The sequence below is a fragment of the Schistocerca serialis genome, chromosome 6 (genome assembly GCF_023864345.2).
Source record: "Schistocerca serialis cubense isolate TAMUIC-IGC-003099 chromosome 6, iqSchSeri2.2, whole genome shotgun sequence".
Lineage (NCBI taxonomy): Eukaryota > Metazoa > Arthropoda > Insecta > Orthoptera > Acrididae > Schistocerca > Schistocerca serialis.
In genome coordinates this window covers 367707052-367726622 of record NC_064643.1, presented here as the reverse complement: position 1 = coordinate 367726622, position 19571 = coordinate 367707052, and the positions used below count along the sequence as shown (strand labels likewise).

The window sequence follows — 19571 nt, the reverse complement described above, 5'->3', positions numbered from 1 at the left end:
ATATGGAATGCTGTGTAATATTGTGTGTGTGTGTGTGTAATTTTAACAGTGCTGTGGCAAGAATAAATAATACACATCCTTTAAAACAAAACTGACATCCTTTTTACTGAAAAGCAGACCTATATTTTTCTACAGTCACAAGTTGCCATGCCACTTCATAAATGGAACCACATGACCTCCACATTGAGAAGGATATTCAACATTAGAAGAGACAAAGTGAGCTACAGAACACCACAATGCACAACTGATACTGTACATATCAAACATATCATAGCCTTCACATGTATGACCAGGCTGTTACCTCCGGCTGTTACCTCCAGCCACTAGGGGATGGCTTTTAGAGTGGAGGTGTGGGACATGATTTGCCCTGAGGGGATAATACTGGGTGACTGACTGAAGAATTGTACTGCAAGTAATAACGAACAACAATGAATCAGTAGGAACAGTGACTTTTTAGCTGTAATCCATTGAACAGTGACTTTGATAGGCTGTGCAAAGATTTTGATTAATAACATTAGTAAAGAACATAAGATCATAGTGCTCTGTAAATAATACAACACTGATAAAGTGCAAATCTTTACATAAGAATAGGTGGAAGTAACTTCACCAATATTTTTTTGCTTTTTGTCAAAATTACCCAACAGTGTTGATGAGTGACAGTCGACATTTTAGAATGCTAAAATCTGTGAAGTGAACACAATATTAAAGACTGAGATCAAGGGGAAAAACAGTTTTTGAGGTTTTGTGTATGAGATGGGCAATATGGCATAAGGCTCAAGGCAGCAAGCAGCTGCCAGATGGCGCATGGTTGCTTCACAGCACACAATTGTCATCACAGCAGGGAGGAGGCATTATGAGAGGTAGAGTTTCCACCACACCTAGTGAACACGGCACAACATCAACATGTGGCCAGACATCTCAAAATTTATGGTAGGCTGATCTTATCTCTGTGTAGCTCAGCACAATGCCACATTGAGTGCACAACAGTCTGCAATCTTAGCATAATGAGTAGATCCATGAAAATAATATGGAAGATCATACTGAGTGTGAAAGATGAGGATAAGTTTTACAAAGGGATTAAATAAAAAACTAATAATTTCAGAAAAACCAGAAAGCAATTAAAAATTGACTAAAAGAAATTAATCATTCTGTTGAGGAAAATTTTGAAAAAATAAATTAAAGGCTTGGTGCTTCTTTTGGAAAAGTTCAAAATTCCACTGATAACATAAATCAAAAACTCAAATAGCTAATAACAGAAGTTACAATTTCTAGAGGGGGAAAAAAAAAAGAATCAAGAGTTGGGAAGACAGAATATCTACAAGATAACGTTTTGGGAATATTATCTAATAATAAAGAGGTCAACTGAGCACATGGGCTTCTTCAAACTACTGTAAATGAATCTAATGATGGTCAAGTAATGAGAGACCAGAAGTGAAATAATTTGATTATCAAATATCTAATATGCACAGAGCTTCAAATTAGAAAAGGTTTGCAAAGCTTCATTTGAACAAATATTTAGCAAAGATCTGTTCAAATACAATTATAAAGGGAATGCAACTGAAATACATTTCAAACTGAGGGAATTGTGCAATAAAATTCAGAGAGGGTCAGCTGAAGATATAGAATTGCTGGTTATTTTCACCAATTGAGTAGCAATACAGGGCATGTTGAAAAGCAAATAGATTTGTGAACATGGAATAACACATTGATACTGAGAAATGATGTACACCAGTGCTAAATCACACACAAACAACAAATGGGATGATAGGTCATGACAGGAGGTTTGTAGGTCATGTATTGTGAGCCTAAAGGCCCGAGGGGGTTGAAAGGCCTGCATCACTGCTCATACTATTTGTATTTCATTTCATGTAGAACCATGCATTCGCCAACCATTGAAGCACAGAGTTAAATTTTCTTTATCTAAAAAACCAGGAATGAGAGTGTCTATTAGAAAAAGATGCAAATAATAAACATGACAAACTCAAACACTGGAAGATCCAGGATGAAATGTAACAAATCATGAAAAGATAAGCTGCTACTCACCATATAGCGGAGATGCCAAGCCACAGATAGGCACAACAAAAAAATTGTCACAAATAAAACTTTTGGCCAGTAAGGCCTTCATCAATCTTAGACGACAGACCCACACACTCACGCAAACACAACTCACACATGCGACTGCAGTCTGAGGGAACTGAAATCACACTTCAAATGGCTCTGAGCACTATGGGACTTAACATCTGTGGTCATCAGTCCCCCAGAACTTAGAACTACTTAAACCTAACTAACCTAAGGACATCACACACGTCCATGCCCGAGGCAGGATTTGAACCTGCAACTGTAGCGGTCACCCGGTTCTAGAGTGATGCACCTAGAACCGCACGGCCACACCGGCCGGCGAAACCACACTTCGAGCAGCACCCGTGCATGATGGAGGAGGTGACTGGGTTGAGGTAAGGAGGAGGCTGGGGCAGGGAGGGGGAGGGATAGTTTGGTAGGAGTGGCGGATAGTGAAGTGCTGCAGGATAGACGGAGGGAAGGGTAAAGGTGGGGAGGGGGCGGGGGGGGGGGGGAATATTGGAAAAGGAGAGAGTAAAAAGACTGGATGTGATGGTGGAGTGACAGCTGTGTAGTACTGGAATGTGAATAGGGAAGGGGCTGGATGGGTGAGGACAATGAATAATGAAGGTTGGGGCCAGGAGGGTTTCGAGAACGTAGGATGTACTGCAGGGAAAGTTCTCACCTGTGCAATTCAGAATAATTGGTGTTGGTGGGAAGGATCCATATGGAACAGGCTGCGAAGCAGTCATTGAAATAAAGAATGTCATGTTGGGAGGCATGCTCAGCATCAAGGTAGTCCAGCTGTTTCTTGGCCACAGTTTGTCGGTGGCCATTCATGCTTATTCGTTGTCATGCTCACATAGAATGCAGCACAGTGGTTGCAGCTCAGCTTGTAGATAAGATGACTGGTTTCACAGGTAGTCCTGCCTTTGATGGGATAGGTGATGTTTGTGACCGGACTGAAGGTGGTGGTGGTGGTGGTGGTGGTGGTGGTGGTGGTGGTGGTGTGAGGACATATGGGACAGGTCTTGCACCCAGGTCTATTAAGGGGTATGAGCCATGAGGGAAGGGGTTGGAAGCAGGAATTGTGGAAGGAAGGACAAGTTATTGCGTAGGTTTGGTGGATGGCAGAATACCACTGTGGGAAAGGTGGGAAGGATAGTGGGCAGGACATTTCTCATTTCAGGACACAATGAGAGGTAGTCCAAACCCTGCTGGAGAAAGTGTTCAGTTGCTCCAGTCCTGGGTGGTATTGAGTTACAAGGGGAATGCTCCTCTGTGGCCGGATAATGGGACTTTGGGAGGTGGTGGGAGACTGGAAAGATAAGGCACAGGAGATTTGCTTTTGTACATGGTTGGGAGGATAATTACGGTCTGTGACAGCTTCAATGAAACCTTCAGTACATTTTCAGAAGGAGTGGTTGTCACTGCAGATGCGATCACCACAGGTGGCTAGGCTGTACGGAAGGGATTTCTTGGTATGGAATGGGTGGCAGCTGTCAAAGTGGAGGTATTGCTGGTGGTTAGTAGTTTTGATATGGATGGTGGTACTGTTGTAACCATCTTAGATGTGGAGGTCAACATCTAGAATTGTAACTTGTTGGGTTCAGTAGGATCAGGTGAAGCAGAGGGAGGAGGATATTAGTGTTTAACGTCGCGTCGACAACGAGGTCATTAGAGACGGAGCACAAGCTCGTGTTAGGGAAGGATGGGGAAGGAAATCGGCCGTGCCCTTTCAAAGAAACCATCCCGGCATTTGCCTGAAGCGATTTAGGGAAATCACGGAAAACCTAAATCAGGATGGCCGGAGACGGGATTGAACCGTCGTCCTCCCGAATGCGAGTCCAGTGTGCTAACCACTGCGCCATCAGGTGAAGCAAATGGGGGAGAAGTTGTCGAGGTTCGGAAGGAATGTGGATAGGGTGTCCTCATCCTCAATCCAGATCACAAAGATGTCTTCAATGAATCTGAACCAGGTGAGAGGTTTAGGATTCTGGGTTTCTAGGGAGGATTCCTCTAGATGGCTTCCATGACAAACTATTAGATAAGATAGGTCATAAAAATGGCTCTGAGCACTATGCAACTTAACTTCTGAGGTCATCAGTCGCCTAGAACTTGGAACTAATTAAACCTAACTAACCTAAGGACATCACACACATCCATGCCAGAGGCAGGATTCGAACCTGCGACCGTAGCAGTCGCTCGGTTCCAGACTGTAGCGCCTAGAACCGCACGGCCACTCCGGCCGGCTAAGATAGGTCATAACTTGAAAATATTTTCAAATGAATAAGTAACAGGTGCAAAGAGCCACAAAGGTGAGTGACAAAAGGTCAAGGTTTGTGTTAAGAAAATGGAGAGGGTACAATGTCTTGTAATGCACAAAAGGCAAGTTAATGAGTCTAAGAGGTAACCATCTAGTTAGTTAGTTAGTTACATGTTCCATAGATCATCTGAAGAATTCTTTTATCAAAATGATGTGGAATGAGTCAATGTACAGAATACGTATAGATGATTAGTTTTAACATTAATAAACAAATTATTATTTTAGTCCTACGCACGCAACTGCACTTAAAAACTAAGTTTTTCCCCTTTTTTTTTACTGGCTACTTGTTTTTAGATAGAAATTAGTGCAGGAGAAATAATTTTAAGTTACATTTAAAACTTGTTTTGCCATCTCTCAGATCTTTTATGTTACACAGTAAAAGAACAAACATTTTTATTTCTGCGTGTTGAAATCCTTTCTGAGCCACTGACAGATTTAATAATGGGCAACAAAGGTCATTTATTCCTCCTAGTGTTGTAGGTATGGACATAACAGTTAACTCTTAAATAGCGACAGATTACTGATTATGAATCTCATTATCAAATGTAGCTATATACAAGTTACCACAGACAATTATTCTGTAAGACATTATTGAATGGATGTATGCAAAATATGTCAGCAGGGTCTGAATCATTTGTTTCCAAGACTAGCAATTATATGAAGAGCAAAAGTAGCTGAACTTAATTCTTTGTATCTTTCTTCCAGTTCAGTTTTTTATCAATATGTACACCCGAAAATTTGGAGCATTCTACGCAATTTACTGACTCCTGCTGATGTGCTACATCAATTGTTGCAATTGTCACTATGACTATTTGTTGTACAGAACTGAACTAGTGTAGTTTTTCTCTTTTTGCCAAAATTTAAGGAGAGTCCATTTCCTGAGAACTATTTTATAATTCTTTGTAAAATATAATTTACTAACTCTTCTGTTGCTTTCTCTCTAATAGGATTTACAACAATACTAGTATTGCCTGCAAAAAGTACCAATTCTGCTTGTTGGCTCTGGAAGGAATAGGAGTGGACCCAAAATTGAATTCTGTGGAACTCCCTTTGTGATTTGTCTCCTGACACTGTCTGAAAGCTCGAGATTTTATCTAGAACTGACGCGGCAAGAATACCGAGAATATTTTATACACTGTCTGAATTATTCAGCACAACCTTTTGCATTCTGTTTGTTATGTATAATTCAAACTAAGCATATATAAATCCACCAATTCCATAAAACTTGAGGTTTTCTAAGAAAGTGACATTACCTACACAATCAAACACCTTGGAAAGATCACAAAAAAATACCAACTGGTTATATTAAACAATCGAAACTATAGATAGGAATATCAACAATGTAGGAAAAGACAGATTGCTACTTATCTAAAGAAGACACTTCATGTGTCTCGGGATTCTGGCCGAAGATGCTGGAGTTGGAGGTCATACGTGCATGAAGTGTGTTTGCTTGTTTGTGTGAATGGAGTGTGCTTCTCTTTTGCTGCTGAAGGCTATGGGCAAAAGCATTATGTAAGTGCCTTTTAATTGTGCCTGCAACTTTACGTGTCTTCTTTACGGTAAGTAGCAATCTGTCTTTCCCTACAACTGGCACTTTTTTATTATTTAAGGCTTTTGATGTTTGATGAGTGAATGCATAAATAGCATTCTCAGTCAAGTAATCCTTTTGGAATCCAAATTGTGGTAAGCTAAGTAAATTGTTTCAACTTAAATGCGAGGCCATTCTTGAGTACATAACTTTTTCAAATATTTTGGAAAAAGATGTCAGTATGGAAACTGGACAACACTTGTTTAAGTCTGTCTTGCCACCTTTCTTATGAAGAAGTTCAACAGTTGCATATTTTAACCTGCCTGGAAAACATTCCTGTGCCAGTGATGCATTGCATATATCACTTAGGACATTACTTGTTAAGTCAGAACAACTTTTCAAAATTCTGTTTGAAATTCCATGAAATCCACAAGAGCTTTCGTATTTTAGAATTCTATTAATCTCAGAGAAGGATGTTGGTGCTACTTCTATTTGCTTAAAATTTTGTTAACAGCATTTCTAATATATTCTGTTGCTTCTTCAACTGAAGCATTTAATCCAATTCTTCCTACCACATTTAGAAAGTGATTACTAAAACTACTTGCAACTTGTGAATTATAAGTCACAACATTGTAATTTAGTTCAATTGTTATGGTATCTTGTACACATACTGGCTGTCCATGCTCCCATTTGTATTGCATATATCTTTACTCTTATTATCTGCAATATTAATTTCTGCCAGGATGTTAATACTTATGTCTTTTAATGACTCCTCTTAAACAGTACAGAATCTTTTGTAGTATGCAAGTAATATCAAATCTTGACTTACTCTTGCATTTATATAAATTTCCCTCTTCCTCATGCAAGAGATTTTAATTCCACAGCTTACTTGTTCAGGATAATTTTTTAGGAAAGCAACTTTCAAATACTTACACAAATTTACTACAGAATAAATTGAATTCAACATTAGTATCTCTTTTTATATATTCCTCATCCAATAATACCACTTTTAATGTACTCTTAAAACACGGTATCCTGTTCTCATTGACAAGTCTCACTGCTTTGTATAAAGCTATCTCAGGATTGTAAGGTGCCTTACTGTTTATTTCCATTAATCTCCAGGAATGTCTACAAAAATGTTATTAATCAGCTTCCTCCTATCTTGCTCCACACAATTTGGAAAACTGACTACTGAAATTAGATTGCAACAACAAAATAATAATTCAACTTCATTTTTCCTGTCCTTGTCTTTTAAGAAATCTACATTGAAATCTCCATGAATTACTCTTTCTTTTTGTCTGACACACAGCTCAATAATGCATCTAGATTTCTCATAAATAGATGAAAATTTTCTGGAGGGGCTTTGTAGACTGTTACAATTATTAGAGAAGTATTCTGTAGTAGCAATTCACAAGCACATGCTTCTATGTTCTAATCAGCAAATAAACTATTTGTGGCAATTTTTTTCTCTTCGGGTCCAACTTTTAGATATGTTGCAACTCCTCCTTTTTCCGTGTTTACTCTATATGAAAGTGATGCAAGTCTATAATACTTAATATTTAACTCCTCCATCCCGGTGGTCACATGGTGTTCAGCAAGAAGTTTCCACATCTTCTAGGCATAAAAGAAGCTCATCACTTTTTTTTCAACCCTCTAATGTTCTAATGAAATAAATTAATATTTTAATGGAAAATATTGTGTGTGTTACAGTCCTCTTCTGCTCTAATTTCTTTCAATACTGTGTGTCTATTATCTGACTCAAACCTAAAAGGTATGTCCCTTTGACTTCAGTAATCACAGGGATTTTGTCTTGTTTAATTGCAATCCCACTTACACATTCTGTGAGATGTTCAGCATCCTTCCTTCCTCCTCCTTTACAGGTGCAGGTCATGAGTAGTTCATACTTATCTCGAAATCAAAGCTACAGGCATGGCACAGATGTGATACTTTTGTTGGAAACAATTCGTTCAGCTCTTTGTTCACATGGCTAACACTCATTTAATCCAGGTCTGGCTGTTTCACTGTAGAACTTCCATAAACCTCACATGAGTGTGTATTGGACTGCTCCTATTTCCTCCAGGCTAGTTTTAATGCCATATCCTAAGTTTTGGGCATGCTGTTTCCTGCACCTCTGACTAAAAGACCTTATCCCCTCCATCAAGATCTCACTACGACCTGCTGCACCCTACTGAGCTCAAAAACTGGTTAAGCCTTTTCTCCTACTTCAGGTCTCACATCAAACTAATTGCTAACCAGAATAGGGAAAGTGATTTCTTGAGGCTTTTCCTTTTGCCTACTATTTGTCACTTTCTTCAAACTTCCATTATCTCTTTCCCATTTCAAGCTATCTAATTCAAAATATGTCATTTCTAAACCTGCCTGGAGGGCAAAAATCTTTCTTCACTGTTCCATGATTTTCTTTTCTCAACTGCATAATATACAACTCCATGGTAGAGCCTCATCTGACACCTGGTTTGCTTTCCCACTGTGTTCTCCCTAGTGTAGCATGAACCCACAATTCTAACATGTTTCTCCCATACCAATTAACCAACGACAACATCCACATTAATCACACATGACACTAGTCTTACCGTAAACTAGAAAGCACTACAATCCACTTAAACTGTAATTGTTACTGGGCGGAAGCACTTTGACAGATACATATGAAAACAACATGTGCAGAATCATGGATTTGGGGAGGGGGGGGGGGGGCGTTCTTGGTGCTTGGTTCCTGTTTGAGCTAGGAAAGGGGGGTAAAAAGGTTTGGTTTATTTAGCTTGGACCAGCAGCCATTTGTATAGCCATTTGAACATCTGCCTCATGTAGCTACGTTACAGTATATTAAGTAACATTTGAACACTGAGCCAGAGCTCTGCTAAGGCAAATTGTGTGATCGATTAATTCCTTTTGCAAAAGGTTTTAATTGGTTTGAAATTAAAGCTCAGCTAATTGCACCATTTCTATGCACACTGTTCAGATCTTATATGCAAAACAGTCACCACTGTTTGAGTGTTGCGCGCAAAACAGAAAACCTGTTTTCTGGGAGGTTTTCGAAGTGTACCATCCCTATACTTTAAACTTGTATGAATTGGTTCTAACTTTGCATGAAGATAGATAAATGGATAAAGTCAAAAAGAATTCTTTTATCCAATAGTCATAAACCACTGTTAAGATATGATGGTATAAAGCCAAGCTAAATGTGTAAAATTCATTCTTGTGTATACTGAATGCTCTGAAAGGGATTAAAGTGAATCAAATAAATTAAAAAATGACAGAACTAAGTAGGCTTCCATGGCCGGTGTAAAAAGGGTTTTACAGTTTATAATTAAAGAATTGTATACAATGACATGTTACAACACCCAGAAGACTTTTAATCATCAAATAAAAACGCATTCTTATGACAAAATTGAAAATTCGCTTTAAAAATCTAGCTTAAGTCAGATTTTACACGGAAAAAAAAGAAAAAATGAGAATACATTTTTATAAGCTTTTTATAATTGTGGCACTTGTATCTTTCAAACTTGTGTGAACTGGTTCAAATTTTATAAGAAGGCAAAGGAATACATGTAATTAATGGACATCCTGCTGCTTTGTGGAAGCTTTATCAGTTGCCATGATATACCAGTCTAAATTTGCACACAAATATATGTAAAATCTGACTTTATGTGAATCACACATGCTGAGATGGTTTAAAGTTATACAGATGATCATAAAAATGTATTCTTACCATAATCATAAAAAGCATTTGCAAAAACTCTTTCATTATTCAGGTTTTACGTGCAAAAAATCAGATGTCTGCACATGAAACTGAATTTGCAGAAATGTGTTGCATTTAATTGTTGCTTTTGGATATAATTAAAGAAACTAGTTATTACAGTTTATTATTGTTTTGTTTCCAGAATGAAATTTCCACTCTGCAGTGGAGTGTGCGCTGATATGAAACTTCCTGGCAGATGAAAACTGTGGTATAGCACTTGCTCGCCAAAGGCAAAGTTCCCGAGTTCGAGTCTCGGTCTGGTACACAGTTTTAATCTGCCAGGAAGTTTCACATCAGTGCACACTCTGCTGCAGAGTGGAAATTTCATTCTGGAAACATCCCCCACGCTGTGCCAAATCCACGTCTCTGCCATATCCTTTCTTCCATGAATGCTAGTCCTGCAAGTTTCGCAGGAGAGCTTCTGTGAAGTTTGGAAGGCAAGAGAAAAGGTACTGGCAGAAGTAGAGCTTTGAGGATGGGCCGTGAATAGTGCTTGGGTAGCTCAGTTGGTAGAGCACTGGCCCAGGAAAGGCAAAGGTCCCAAGTTCGAGTCTCAGTTTGGCGCACAGTTTTAATGTGCCAGGAAGTTTCTTTATTGTTTTGTTGTTTGTATATTAGAGATTTTATCTACCACTGGCTTAAAACCATCAAAAAATCTTGGATGTGGAAAACAACATGTGCACCAAACCAGAATTATGCGCAGCCCAGTACAGCATGAGATACTTTTCAGTCGAGCATTTAAAGCTTCATTGATGAGCACACACAAAATTAGACTAACCTGAAAACTGGAGAAAAAGTCACTTTCTTTCTACTTAATACGAAATGTTTCACTGTGTTTTCTTCAAGACCTGCTATGGTATCTTGTAGAAAATTTATTTTTGGACAAAACAAGCTTGAGTTCATCAATTTCCATACATTATTGAAAAGTTGATAGTATTTTGTCATGCATACATTGTTTTGCAGTTGTTCTGCTTCTTTCAGCTAATCGTACTTATACTTAATTTGGATTGGTTGTTGGAACATTTCACGCCAAAATTATTCACATGAGCTTTCTAGTGGCAGTTCCCTAATTTTCAGCTTTTATTATTGCACACATTAAATAAAAAATGACAATAATTATAAGATAAGAGTTAATAACAAGATTTATGTTCCAATAGTTTATTATTTGTTGTGCAAATCATTCAGCTCAAGATATAGTAAGCTTTTAAGGTAAGTTTATCTATGCAATACAGATGGTCGTTTTGTAATTTTATCTAATTAATACACACTATTTACATACATCATAAGCATCATAAACGTTGCACAGTATTTAATATTTTGTGTGCTCTTTTAGTCTCACGCCTATATGAAGAAAGTGTGAATAACTATAAAACAAAAAATTAACAAACTCAATAAAAAATTTAAAACAAAATAACAAGATAGTAAAAATGATAAAAAATATAAAAAACAAAATAATAAAATAAACTGCTGCAGGTATGTGATTTTGACTTGGTGGTGGTGGTGAACATGAATGATCACAAGTGTGAGGTCATTGAATATGAAATTTTTAAAGTGTGTTAATCATTCAAAGGTTTCTTCATGGAAGTATTAATTGTACAATCAGGTTGCATTAAGAGTTGCGTGGAGACCTTGTTCAAGTGAGGTCGCGTGTGTGACGTCACGAATGACGACTATTAATATCTTGAGCAAACTAGTGTTACATGCCGAGAATTGTTATGCTGATTGTTGGTATTGATTCTGTGATCCTAATATGTGATCAGCATCATAACTGTCACGTGTCAATATCAACGTATGAAGTAGGCTTCACGTGGAATGTTCTGTAACATTTTGCGTGTGTAATTTTACCAGTGCCATGGCAAGAATTGCAACACCAAATAAAAGATACACATCCCTTAAAAAATGCACATGCTATTTACTGAAAAACAGATGCTCATTTTTTCTACAATCAGAATAGTTGCAGCACAGCTTCATAAACCAAACCACAACCGTGCGTGACCTACTGCAGAGAGAGAGTAACAACAACATTAGATGATGCAAGTTGGTTACAGAACTTTGTGATGTGTACCTGATGCTACAGATGTCAAACAACAGCCCTCGTATATGGCCAGACTGTTACCTCCACCTGGCAGGCCGTCACTTTTGGAGTGGAGAAGTTGTACAGAAGCTCCATTATATCCACAAAGGCCTTACAACGGGCCTTCTCATAGGCAAAGATCACTATACAGTCTATAAACATCGAGAATTTATGTACTCATAAGGAAGAGATACTAAATCAGATGTGAAAGTGTCAAGAATGTGAAATGCTTTGCATTCAGGAGTCTCAAGACGTATGACACTGTTGCTCAAAGATTAGAGGCATGTAGGTTGCAGCTGCACATCCACATTGACAATACGTCGGCACTTTTGTCAAGCCTAATATACAGGTTCTCTCTGCAGGAATAACAACAGCAGAAGATACTGGAACTCTAACAGCTGAGTTGAGTGTTTTCACTGTAAATTCAGTTCATAAACCAGCAATATATGACATCACTTTAGAAGAACCTTACACAGTTTTCAGAATCTAGAGCAAGCCACCGGAGTTGGAGTCAGGTGTGTGTGTGTGTGTGTGTGTGTGTGTGTGTGTGTGTGTGTGTGTGTGGGCACACACAGTCGCTTGTGTGAATGAAAGGTGTGTGTTTCCTTTTTGACAAAAACTGTGCCCGACAGCTTATGTATAAGTGTCTTAATTTTGCCTGTCTGCAACTTAACGTCTCATCTTTATGGTAAGTAACAATCTATCTTTTCCTACACTGCCAGCTTCAAAAGATGGGATTATGGAAGAGAGTAATAGTCCTTAGTCTGCGCTCTTATCATGATCCCAAATAAATTATCGGTTGGCTGTAATGCGTATAGGTTTTGTTGTGATTACCATTATTTAAACCAGAAAAAAATACAGATGACTACCCTATGTCTAATGTAACAGAGCTCTCAGGTAACCTGGGCCAGTGTCATTATTTCATAACTGTGGGCCTATGAAGTGGGTACCATCAACTGGAGATAGTGCCTGAAGATTTTCCAGAAACAAGGTGCTCAACTCCATCTTGTCATTATCAATATCATCGCTTGCCTTTTGGACTGAAAAACATGCCAACAGCTTTCCACAGACTGTTAGATGGTATATTGTGAGGGTCAATCCCAATGAAATACATGGTCTATTCAAATGATATTGTGCTCTCCAAGGATACCTAGGAGCATACGATTTGTTTATGCCAGGTTTTTGACCATTTACATCCTACGTGGTTAACACTCAGTCTGGAAAAACGTCACTTTGTTTTGCAAGAAGATCTTTACTTGGCCTAGGGATGATCACTGCAATGGTAATAGTTTTCCAGCCATAAAACCAAGATGAAATTGGGGTTCATTCAGTTCTACTAAATGGCCTTCCAACTCAACTTTGACATGATGTGCAACCATGATATCTAAACCAACTTCATAGCCACTGACAACCATGGGGGGGGGGGGGGGGGGGGACTTCCCCTCAGTCATAATCCTAGCACTGTTGAACCAAACGAATTAAAATGACCCCCAATTAAACCCTTAACCCCCAGCATGGCTGATTCAGTTCTACTACACCAAGTACGTTCTTGCTTACCACATATACTTGAGAGCCACCACATTAAAAAAATACGCATAACTTTCCTTTCACATAACCAGTTAGAAAAAAGTCAGCCACCCAGAGCTGACCTGTATGAACCCTTACTGTGAGTACTGTACACTGGACACACCACCTACTGCCCCATTTAACAGTGGGGGGTACAAGGTCCGCCTTGTGGCCACCTTCGCTATCTTTGCAAACTTTTGTTTGTACATTTCCATCCTGATAATGTTGTCCCTACAATTACACTTTATATGACCTGTATAGCCACATCTAAAACATTTGATATCTGAGTTAAATTTGCCTCCTTTTCTTGTGGTTTGGTAACCACATCAACTTCAGCTAGTGCCACCACGATTTCCACTGTTTCATTCAGAGTCTTTGGGAATTCCATACAAACTCTATGTGACATTTCTGGCTGTATATCCCATAAAGACTCATCAAGTGCTCCCTGTACAGCTTCTGTAATAGGGTCTAATTCACAACATCACCCTCAGTGAGTTTATATGTATTGACATCAATTTTGCGAATGTGGTCCACAAAACTCTATCGATCCCTTATGTTTCTGGAATATCCATTAAACTGGTTATTAACCCAATTTCTTAAACTAGCAGCTGTATCCAAATTATCAAAAAACATAATGACATATTCTCTTGATTTCCAAGCAAGTGAATTGACCAACAAAGTGGTGTCAGTATCAAAGAAAGGTGCTGCACTGCATGTGGCTGTTCCCTCCTTTCCTACCTTTGTTGTCCTTATTCAGTAACTTTATCTATCAGATGCTGAATCACATCTTGAGCAAAAACTTGCTTACCCATGATGCTTACTTATTACCAACAGAAGTATACAATACACCCAAAGTAACATGGAAAGGAAGAAGAAACAATAGGGGAACAAGCATACAGGTCCCAAAAACTCTAAAATCGGCACATAATCATAAATTTCATCTGCATCCTTTATCATTTCCAGTTTGGATCCAGTTAGATCCAAGAAAAGTTCTTACATTTCATTACTCTTTCAACAGTCCAGAGCTACCTCGATATACAACATTTATAAACAACGTCTTTCATATTTGCTACTTACCGCCACCCATTCTGCCACTCTTCTTCCAATTTATGTATCCCTTTAATTTCATTCTCTCCTAATAATTTCTTGGACAAGATTCTAATTCTGCCACTGAGTATTTAACTTGTTTATTCATGAACTAATGGCCACTTCAGTTCACAACACCTGTCTCTCTAGTTATCATCATCCCACTGCTCTTTATTCATCCATTTAACTACTGCTTATTGTCCTATCAAGCAATGTAACTCTTGCATTGCATTATTAATTTATATATTATTAGGTGCTTCTGTGTTTGCATTCTGTAGCTGTATCATTTACCTATCACTTTTGTTAAATGATGAAATCTCCTTCCTTTTCTACACAACTTATATTTTCACACACTTTTTTTTTTTCTTTTTCCTTCCTATTGAATACACAGTAACTCAATATGTATAGGTCATTTTTTCCTTTCTTTTAGACACCAGCTCTAACACAATTTTCCATTCTGGCAGTCTTTATCTATGCTCATGCGGTGACCAAATCAGGTAACATAACAGAAAACAGGATCACTGACAATCAATTTATAGCACTGAAAGCAGGCATACTACAAAAACAGAAAGAGAGAGAGCTAGACTGCTCTCTGAATGGATAGTAGTGCTACTTATACAAAGCTTCAAAGATTCAAAAATACATCACAATCAAGAAATTTTCCAGAACTTGTTTACATTAAATTATAGATATTGTCAGTTTGTTGGAACTGAACTTGGGAATTTTAGCATCACCATGCAGCAGCTCTACAGCTACACCACATAGGAAAATAGACAGGCTGCAGCTTTGCTCCTACATCTGAAAAGAAAACAGCAACTCAATGATTTGAGAGGCTTTTTCAACACACACCACAGTATTCCAATGCAGGATCTCGTCAAAGGGCCTTCGTATACCAAAATTTAAAAATCCATGCTTTCCAATCGTGTTGTTTCATTCTCAGCACCTCTATGATACTCAAGGGTAGCCATTTGCATCAAGGCTTTGCGATTGCCAAAAGACCTTTTGGTCACTTGCATGGTATATCTTCATGGACAATCTTTGTGCTCTAGGCTTCCAAAACTAACATTAGCAGCCAATAAATAGCACTGAATCTAATGAGGGGGAAAAAAAAAAAAAAAAAAGGAAGAAGGTGCTCATTTAACCTTACGCACAGGCACAGGCATAAATACTGACACTGGACTCAGATTAACCAGACAGATCAAGTCAACTGGTGCTTGCTTTCAAATTCTAAAAGGAGTTGTTTCCTGTGTCCTGTAATGAATGGCTCAACAAACTACCCAGGCCTAACAACTTATGCTACTAGAAACAGTTGAAAAGTATCAAGAAAATGTTTTGAAGGTTTTTTCTCCTGTGGTAAGAAGTTTTCTTCCCCAATAATTTTGTTTATTGTTTGTTACTTCAAGTAGAGTTTTGGAAAAGCCAAATACACCATAATAATTGTGTTTACTTTTTACAACAGTTTGTTTTGTTTTTGATTAACCTCAGCGAAGCAGTTGTTTTAGAGACTTAGAAATAAAAAATGAGTGGTTAATGGGACACCAAGGCAGTTATGTTACATGGGTTGGTCCAGTTAACCACATTATAATTATTTGCTTTTGTAATTTACAGATCTTTTAATTTAAAAAAATCATCTAACATCATACTATTGGCAATAACAATAAAACATTTGGTGAAGCTCATCTGTGACAGAACAGCCTGTTGAGCCATTTAAGAACAAAATTTGTTTCAGAAAATAATGTTCCTAATACAGTTCCAAATCCACTTCATCCATTTTCTCCTGTGTCTCCTACTGATCCAGTTCCTTCAACTTTGAATACCTCTACTGGTAACCTTATTCCTTCATGTCTTCATAAGCAAGAATTCTAGGCTGAGTTATCTGTGCCTCCTGAAGCCTTGCTTCAACTCCTTCAATGTGTTCCCCGAAAAAGAGATAGTCATGGCTGAAAGAAAGGATAATCTCTTATTTTTATAAGTTTACATTTGAAAGCCTGCCTTGAAGCAGAAGCCTCTGCCAGAGAATGAAAGAAAATTAAAAAGAAGAAACTTGCTCCAAAAGAACTAGATTCTTCAACAGATGAAAGCATCAACTTCATATCAGAAGAATCTGACTGTTCTTACAACGCCCAATATGAAGACAGCGAGAATTTTTCAGAAATTACAGCCAATTACTTCACAACTGTTAAAATGCATTAAGTAAAGAGAGTCTCAGATGGAAATTTCATAACTGGTGTGAAGGAGTCGCTTGATCCTGGCATTCAAGTGACTTTCTGGAAGTAGCACATGAGCTTTAAGAGATTTTCATGATGAAAGCAAATGCTTACGTTGCCACTGCTGATATTATTACAAAGCTTCTGCATTCCCTTAAAGACTTATATTAAGATTTGGCAGAATGATTTACAACAATGCTGATCTTCATTAATACAGCCTTCATCAAGTCACGGCTGCAAAAAACTAACGCGAATTCTTTACAGACGAATGGAAAAACTAGTAGAACCCGACCTTGGGGAAGATCAGTTTGGATTCCGTAGAAATATTGGAACACGTGAGGCAATACTGACCTTAAGACTTATCTTAGAAGCTAGGTTAAGGAAAGGCAAATCTACGTTTCTAGCATTTGTAGACTTAGAGAAAGCTTTTGACAATGTTGACTGGAATACTCTCTTTCAAATTCTGGAGATGGCAGGGGTAAAATATAGGGAGTGAAAGACTATTTACAATTTGTATAGAAACCAAATGGCAGTTATAAGAGTTGAGGGGCATGAAAGAGAAGCAGTGGTTGGGAAGGGAGTGAGACAGGGTTGTAGCCTCTCCCCAATGTTATTCAATCTGTATACTGAGCAAGCAGTGAAGGAAACAAAAGAAAAATTCGGAATAGGTATTAAAACACATGGAGAAGAAATAAAAACTTTGAGGTTCGCCAATGACATTGTAATTCTGCCAGAGTCGGCAAAGGACTTGGAAGAGCAGTTGAACGGAATGGATAGTGTCTTGAAGGGAGGATATATGATGAACATCAACAAAGACAAAACGAGGATAATGGAGTGTAGTCAAATTAAGTCGGGTGATGGTGAGGGTATTAGATTAGGAAATGAGACACTTAAAGTAGTAAAGGAGTTTTGCTATTTGGGGAGCAAAATAACTGATGACGGTCAAAGTAGAGAGGATATAAAATGTAGACTGGCAATGGCAAGGAAATCGTTTCTGAAGAAGAGAGATTTGTTAACATCGAGTATAGATTTAAGTGTCAGGAAGTCGTTTCTGAAAGTATTTGTATGGAGTGTAGCCATGTATGGAAGTGAAACATGGACGATAAATAGTTTAGACAAAAAGAGAATAGAAGCTTTCGGAATGTGGTGCTACAGAAGAATGCTGAAGGTTAGATGGGTAGATCACATAACTAATGAGGAGGTGTTGAATAGAATTGGGGAGCAGAGGAGCTTGTGGCACAACTTGACTAGAAGAAGGGATCGGTTGGTAGGACATGTTCTGAGGCATCAAGGGATCACCAATTTAGTATTGGAGGGCAGCATGGAGGGTAAAACGTAGAGGGAGACCACGAGATGAATACACCAAGCAGATTCAGAAGGATGTAGGTTGCAGTAGGTACTGGGAGATGAAGAAGCTTGCACAGGATAGACTAGCATGGAGAGCTGCATCAAACCAGTCTCAGGACTGAAGACCACAACAACAACAACAACAGCCTTCATCAAGACTGTTTTTATTTAAAATTTCTATCAGTTATACTTGGTGTATCAACAACTAACAACTGAATGTTGTTGCAGTCCCTTTTACAAGGTTTGGAAATTATAATTAGATTTGTTTAATGTACTTCCACTTGTTTCACTGATTGGACCAATCAGCTTTATCATTTAGGTTAAATGGTGTTTTACGAATGAGTTAATTAGCTCAGATTTCACAACAACTGAAAGTAGTACAGAGCCCTTGGACACCTCATTGTGAAGGAAACACATAACCCAGACTTTCCATCAATATAATGCAGGTAAAGTATTGTTTCATGAATATATTATGATAGTATTTTGGTAAAGTGACAAATTCAGAAGATTGGATTTTATCACTGATAATCATCCTCATAATAATGTGTGTGATGGCTGGACATATTCTGCGTTAGTCATCATCAGCACAGTTGCCTCTGTATCTCAGAATACACACATGATAAACATCAAACATCACACATGATGAAGTCATCAGTGATAATATCAATATGATTCCAGACAACTGCCATCTAATGAGAACTTTCACATGTGCAACCTCACCTCCATAGAATGTTACCTTGATCACTTTTCCTGCTTTGGCATTGAATACTTTATTTGGAATTTCTATATGGTAACATGGAACAGCTGCAGTATGTTAGGAAGTGTGCTTGGCCAGGGTACAATAATGGGTTTTATATTGCAGGTCAGGTGTACTCATCCAGTTTTAAGGCACCAATGGAATCACTGTGATGTCTGACATCTTATGTTATAATACTCATGGATGTCCTTAGTTGAAACATAACTGTGCCCAATCCTCGAAAAGCAGTTTTTGCTCCTGGAGCACTCGAATTGGTAACAGAGCCAATTGCACACTACTCGGTGCAATGTACAACCATTACATAACAGACGATTTTCAAGTTAAGGTGGTTAATCCCATTCTTCTACACATGCTTGTCAAAGATTAATGTACAGTCTTTTTTCAGTTCAATGAACATTCATGTGAAAGAAATTCCCATGAAAATTTAAGCTTATGCACAGCAACTGTGCATTCTCAATAAATTTTAGAAATGATTGTGCATCTATCTCCAGACCTTGCTCAAAGACCTTCTTTTAAGGTGAGTTGGAAGTGAGCGAGTACCACAATACCTAATCCAACAACAGAAGTGTCCTCATCTGGAGTGCTGTGAACTGATCGTAAGTTAATTTTTGTGTGTCAAAGCCCTGGAGAAGGATGTCGTTGAGATTTCATGAAGGCTGCAAAGATCCATCCTATATACTAATCCATGACCACCTACTGTGACCCTGTCACAGGCATTTCCTATCCAATAAAATACAGACTAAATATGAAAAAGCCATATTATACACCAGCTGTGTTTCAATTACTGTATTATCTAAACAGCAACTAACTCAAATCATGCAGTTGCTAAACATCCTGCACACCTCAACATCAACTTCAATAGCTG

General features: G+C 38.2%; 1 protein-coding gene across 1 annotated transcript in view; it reads right to left on the bottom strand.

The window, feature by feature from the left end:
• LOC126483959 (non-lysosomal glucosylceramidase) overlaps nucleotides 1-19571 on the bottom strand; it is a 262802-nt gene that overhangs the window by 68720 nt on the left and 174511 nt on the right. The gene's annotated exons all lie outside the window — the stretch shown is intronic.